Source organism: Arachis ipaensis, chromosome B2, assembly GCF_059453495.1.
Source record: "Arachis ipaensis isolate K30076 ecotype BB chromosome B2, ASM5945349v1, whole genome shotgun sequence".
Lineage (NCBI taxonomy): Eukaryota > Viridiplantae > Streptophyta > Magnoliopsida > Fabales > Fabaceae > Arachis > Arachis ipaensis.
In genome coordinates this window covers 52013170-52018135 of record NC_142437.1, presented here as the reverse complement: position 1 = coordinate 52018135, position 4966 = coordinate 52013170, and the positions used below count along the sequence as shown (strand labels likewise).

Below are 4966 nucleotides of genomic sequence, written 5' to 3'. Positions count from 1 at the left end.
CCCAGAAAATTGTGGTAGCAGCATTCAAAAGCCAACCATCCATGCTAATAATTTCGAATTGAAGCCTCAACTCATCACACTCATCCAAAATAATTGTTCTTTCGGAGGAAGTGCCCAAGAAGACCCTAATCAGCATCTCACTACATTCCTAAGGATCTATGATCAGTGAAATCTAATGGTGTTCATCTTGACACCTATAGATTGCTACTGTTTCCAGTTTCTTTGAGGGACAAAGCATCCAAATGGCTAGAATCATTTACCAAAGAAAGTTTGACAACCTGGGAAGATGTGATAAATAGATTCTTAGCAAGGTTTTACCCTCCTCAAAGAGTGAATAGACTGAGAACTGAGGTGCAGACATTCAGACAGCAGGATGGTGAAACCTTATATGAAGCCTGGGAGAGATTCAAAGATTTGATAAGGAAATGTCCACCTGAGATGAGTGGGTGTAATTGCATATCTTTTATGAAGGGCTTTTCTATGAATCAAAGAAAGCTGTAGACCACTCTTCTGGAGGATCCCTTAACAAGAAGAAGACTATTGAAGAAGCCATTGATATCATAGAAACAGTGGCTGACAATGAGTATTTTTATGCCTCAGATAGAAGCAACAACAGGGGAGTCATGGAATTAAACCATATGGATGCAATCCTGGCCCAAAATAAGATGATCACTAAGCAACTAGTTGATTTAACCAAGCAAATGGAGAAGAATCAGGCTGCAGCCATCCATACTCAACCATCACCTCAAGGAGAGTTGGACACAGAGGAAGGAGTTAACTGGGAGGAAGCCAATTACCTTGGAAATTCATCTAGACAAGCTCATGATCCATACTCCAAGACTTATAACCCTGGTTGGAAGAACCACCCAAACTTTGGGTGGGGAAACCAACAAAACCAAGGCCAAGACCAAAAACCTCATAACCCCAGCCAGTACACATACCAACAATCCAATCCAAGATCATATCAACACCCATACAATAATTCTTCTCAGCCACCATATCAAGCCCAAGCCAATCTGCCTCAACACTCAATTCCCAATCCACCATCAGAGGACAAACTATCCAGGATTGAAGCTATGCTCACCAATCTATGCAAGGAGTCTCAAGACATGAAAAATTTCAAGGAAGAAGTGAGATCCAATCTGCAAAATCAAGATGCTGCCATTCAGAAACTTGAAGCACAAATTGGATACTTGTTCAAGCAAGCCCCTGGCCATAGTTCTTGTAATGCCACCAAGACAACTTCGAAAGAGGAATGCAAAGCTATCACTCTCAGAAGTGGAAAGGAATTGAAAGAGACCTCAAACGAAACTCAAGAGGAGGAAGTAAAGGGAAGTTCAAGTGACAAGGAAAAAGCACAAACACATGCTCCCAATCCACCTGAAGAAAAATAAATCCTAAGGCCCTATATCCCTAAAGCACTTTACCCTCAGCACTTAATGAAGAATGCAAAGGACAGCCAATTCTCTAGATTCTTGGAGATCTTCAAGAAACTTCAGATCAACATCCCCTTTGCTGAAGCATTAGAGCAAATGCCACTCTATGCTAAATTTTTGAAGGAATTAATGACCAAGAAGAGAATCTGGAGGAATGATGAAACTGTGGTGCTAACTGAAAATGTAGTGCTATCATCCAACACAATCTGCCTCAGAAATTAAAGGACCCAGGAAGCTTCCAAATTCCTTGCATCATAGGAGAAATCACAATGGAGAAAGTCTTATGTGATTTGGGAGCTAGCATAAATTTAATGTCCTTAACAATGATGAAAAGAATGAAGATTGAGGAAGCCAAACCAACAAGAATGGCTCTCCAATTGGCATACCGATCATTCAAATTCCCTCATGGAATAGTAGAAGATTTGTTGGTGAAGGTGGGAGACATCATCTTCCCTGCTAACTTTGTGGTGTTGGATATGGAGGAAGAAGCCAAAGCCTCAATAATCTTGGGAAGGCCATTTTTAGCCACTGCTGGAGCCATCATTGATGTCCAAAAGGTGAACTTACCCTTAGGTTGCATGATGAGAAAATGGTGTTTAATGTATTCAAGGCCATGAGCTACCCACAATAGTCACTAGGAGAGTGCATGAGGTTGGATGCAGTGGAAATTGTGGTGCATGAAACATTTGAAAAAACACTTGAAGAAGTGACAAAAGAGGATGCCACACTAGACATTGAGGTTTTTGATATCGAATCAGCTGAAGTGCCAATCCCAAGCGCACCAGAGGAAAGGAAAAAGGAGAAATGAGCTCCCAAACTTGAACTGAAAGCATTGCCTCCTACTCTCAAGTATGCATACTTGGGAAGTGATGAATGTTACCTAGTAATCATCAATTCTGCTCTTAGTCAAGAACAGGAAGAGGAGTTAATCAAGGTGCTGTAAAAGCACCAAGATGCCATTGAATGGACCCTTACTGATTTGAAGGGGATAAGCTCATCCATATGCATGCATAAGATCCTGTTGGAAGAGGATGCTAAGCCATCCATTCAAACCCCAAGAAGATTGAATCCAGTCATGAAAGAAGTGGTGCAAAAGGAAGTTATGAAGCTTTGGCAGGCAGGGGTAATCTACCCAATTTCAGATAGCCCATAGGTGAGCCCTATCCAAGTGGTTCCTAAGAAGGGAGGTATCACTGTAGTGCCCAATGAAAAGAATGAACTCATCCCTACAAGAACTGTCACAGGATGGAGGATGTGCATTGGCTATAGGAAGCTTAATGAAATTACAAGAAAGGATCACTTCCCACTCTCTTTCATGGACCAGATACTAGAAAGGCTTGCAGGACATGCATATTATTGCTTCTTGGATGGCTATTCAGGATACAATCAAATAGTATTTGATCTAAGAGACCATGAGAAAATATCCTTCACTTGTCCATATGGAGTATTTGCTTACAAACGCATACCATTTGGATTGTGCAATGCACCAGCAACTTTCCAAAGATGCATGCTGTTTATCTTTTCAGACATGATTGAAAAATTCATTGAAGTCTTTATGGACGACTTTTTAGTATTTGGGGATTCCTTCCCTAATTGCCTACATCACCTCGCCTTGGTGCTAAAGAGATGCCAAGAGACCAACTTGGTTTTGAACTGGGAGAAATGCCATTTTATGGTGACAGAGGGAATAGTCCTTGGTCATAAAGTCTCTAATAAAGGCATTGAGGTGGACAGAGCTAAGGTGGAATTAATTGAGAAGTTACCTCCACCTAGTAATGTCAAGGAAATTAGGAGTTTTTTAGGACATGCTGGATTTTACAGAAGGTTTATCATAGATTTTTTAAAAATAGCCAAGCCTTTGAGTAACTTACTTGTCTCTGATACACCTTTTGTATTTAATCAGGATTGCATACTGGCTTTTGAAACTCTGAAGAAAAAGCTCTCCTCAGCACCTATCATTGCCCCCACCTAACTGGGATTTACCCTTTGAACTAGTGTATGTTATATATTATGCCAGCAAAGTCCTAAATAAACCCCAAAGAAATTACACAACTATTGAAAAAGAACTATTGGCAATAGTGTTTGCATTTGATAAGTTTAGGTCATATCTCATTGGATCTAAAGTGATTGTTTTTACTAATCATGCAGCATTGAAATATTTACTTGCCAAGTAGGAATCAAAACCAAGGCTGATAAGATGGATTTTGTTGCTGTAGGAGTTCAACATTGAGATTAAGGACAAGAAAGGAGTGGAGAACAAGGTGGCAAATCACTTGTCAATGATTCCCTGTGAAGAAGGAAGCACACACAGCTTGAATATAAATGAATGTTTTCCTGATGAGCAACTGATGTTAGCTCACAAGGCACCATGGTTTGTAGACATTGCAAATTTTAAAGCCACTGGGGAGGTGCCTCCAGAATTCAACAAGCATCAAAGGAGGAAGATTATTAATGATGCCAAGTACTTCATCTGGGATGAACCATACCTTTTCAAGAAATTTTCAGATGGAATACTTAGAAGATGCATTTCAGAAGAAGAAGGAAGGGAAGTCTTAGAATTGTCATGGTTCTTGCTATGGAGGACACTTTGGAGGAGAAAGCACTGCAGCCAAAGTACTACAATGTGAATTCTTTTGGCCCACTATCTTCAAAGATGCAAAAGAATTGGTACAGCACTACAATGAATGCCAAAGAGGAGGAAACCTACCCAAAAGAAATGAAATGCCACAGCAATTCATTTTAGAACTTGAATTATTTGATGTATGGGGGATTGATTTCATAGGACCATTTCCAACCTCATACTCAAATAAATATATCTTGGTGGCAGTGGATTATGTATCAAAATGGGTAGAAGCCATTGCAACTCCAACAAATGATAATAAGGTGGTCATGAACTTTCTCAGAAAGAATATCTTTAGCCGATTTGGGGTGCCTAGAGCTCTTATCAGTGATGGAGGAAGCCATTTTTGCAACAAACCATTAGAAAGTCTCCTCCTAAGGTATGTAGTAAAGCACAAGGTTGCAACACCCTACCATCCCCAAACAAGTGGGCAGACAGAGATATCAAACAGAGAGCTCAAGAGAATCCTAGACAAGATTGTGGGAGCTTCTAGAAAAGATTGGTCAAAGAAGTTGGATGATGCTCTGTGGGCATATAGGACAGCCTTCAAGACACCAATTGGGATGTCCCCATATCAATTAGTGTATGGAAAGGCTTGTCATCTACCATTGGAACTTGAACAAAAAGCATTCTGGGCCCTCAAGCTACTAAACCTTGACAACAATGCTGCTGGTGAAAAGAGGCTTTTACAACTACAAGAATTGGAAGAATTCAGATCCCAGGCCTATGAAAATACCAAAATTTACAAGGAAAAGGCACAGGAGAGATATGACCTTAAGTTGGCACAAAGAAGCTTTGAAGAAGGACAAAGAGTGCTTCTCTACAACTCCAAGCTAAAGTTATTTCCTGGAAAGCTAAAGTCAAGGTGGTCAGGACCTTTTTTGGTCACCAAGATCTCACCTTATGGACA

At 40.4% G+C, this 4966-nt stretch overlaps 1 non-coding gene across 1 annotated transcript; it reads right to left on the bottom strand.

Moving 5' to 3' along the window:
- Positions 1-336: 336 nt before the first annotated feature.
- On the bottom strand, positions 337-440 carry LOC148573980 (small nucleolar RNA R71). Its single transcript, XR_015905806.1, has one exon. It is a non-coding gene; the product is annotated as a small nucleolar RNA R71 (small nucleolar RNA).
- Positions 441-4966: the final 4526 nt, after the last annotated feature.